This window comes from Brassica oleracea, chromosome C8, assembly GCF_000695525.1.
Source record: "Brassica oleracea var. oleracea cultivar TO1000 chromosome C8, BOL, whole genome shotgun sequence".
In the NCBI taxonomy this organism is placed as follows: Eukaryota; Viridiplantae; Streptophyta; class Magnoliopsida; order Brassicales; family Brassicaceae; genus Brassica; species Brassica oleracea.
The window spans coordinates 11,550,068-11,551,986 of NC_027755.1; positions in this window are offsets into that span (position 1 = coordinate 11,550,068).

Here is a 1,919-nt window from a genome sequence, read left to right on the forward strand (position 1 = left end):
TTGAAAACTGACAATTGAATATCGATCTAGAATATTATTTTAATATATATAATGGTAAACTATTAATTGAAATAAACAAATTTTAATTTTTTTAATATTACATGAATTAAAAGTCTTTAAAATCTAAAGTCTATTTTATTAACATAATATATTTTTCATTCATTTATTATTTTGACGTTACAAAATATTGCTTTAGTTTTATTTGTATATTAATTTTTTAATAATTTAGTTCTTTTTAAGTAATTTTAAAATTATCAAGAATATAATATATTTAAAATTATTTATTTAAATATATCCAAAAAATATGATGTCTCATTTTTATGTGTGTTTGCGTTGAGCATATTTAATTTGTAGTTTGTATATTTAATAACACCTTGTTGTGTGCCGTTATATGGTTTTAATAAATGTGTTGTCATTTCATTTTTATTACTACTAACATGATTTTTTAGTGATCAGTGATAATGTATTTTTAACGTTATGTATTATATTTTATCTCATACTTTCTAACTCTTCATGCTGACACTTTTTTTAAAATCATTTTAATAAGATAATAGGTTTGAAGATGTAAATACAACTGTGTATGTTGCAAATTTAGACTTTTTAGTGTAACTGCGCACTATCAATTATGGAAATTATATTATGATTTTATTTTACTAGTTCTTTCTTTCTGTGTATATTTTTTGTTCTATTTTGTATTTTTACCATTTTATTGCCTTATTCTTTAATTGCAGAGAATTGCTATTTCCAATTTTTGTTTCATATACCTTAAAAGTCTTCGGTTGATTTTTGTTTGTTTTCTTTCTCTAATTACAACGTACAGTTCGACCGTTTATTTTTTTTGGGATCAAACTACTAATATCATCAATGTACAGAAAAGCTTAAACTCCAACAATGGAGTGAGTATTTGTGTTAGAGAAAACTGATTTACCCACTAATATAGTGAGATATTATAATATTAGAACGTATGGAAACTCTTCTCTGTTGTCCTACACTAGACATAATTAAGTTGTTGTCAATTGATTCTATATTAGTGATAACTTGAAATACATCTTTATGTCTTCCTTACATCATCCTTAATTAGTTTACGGTTCGACCATTTCTAATATACTGAGAGTAACATAATATTAGATGTTGATTATCTCCTTCCAATTAGGAATGCACAGAATGAGAGAAATTCAAAGTGAGACCACTTTACAATTTTGTCATCATATCTATATAGAGTTAGTTTATAGATTACTCTATCTATTTCAAAATGTAATCAGTTTTAGATAAAATCAGTAATATTTAAAAGTTATTACTTTTGAAAACTGTCATTTAATATATAAATTTAATCAATTACACAGTAATTTACACAATTTAAACGGTCACACAATATCCAATAAATATAAAGTTACATTGAAATATAAAAACAAGTTATATAGTGAAACAAAAAAACTTTTAAACCATTATATTATAAAACAAATGGAATATTCAAATTATATTGAAACATTAGAATAGTAAGAATCAGAAAAGCTGAAATCTCAACGTCGATCATTTACGTCGGCCATGTCTTACACCATCTCCAATGTATTCCTCTATTTTTTTTCTAAAATAGAGGAATTTCATAATAGAGATGGATTTGTCTCCAATGTATTTTTCTATTTTCTCTCCTAAAAAGAATATTTTTGATATATTATTTTCTAAGTTTACAAAGAATATTTTTTATTTGTGAAAGTTGAAAACAAGCTCAATTTATTTTAGTATTTTATAAAATTATGATATTATTTACACTAAATATTTCTTTACAAACTATTATGTAAATAAAAAATATAATTATATTTATATAAATAATATATTTCACAAAAAAAAATTCGGTTATAATTGTTTAAGTAAAAAGTTAAAAGATCATTTTGTAAAAACAAATAGAGGAGGTGACATGG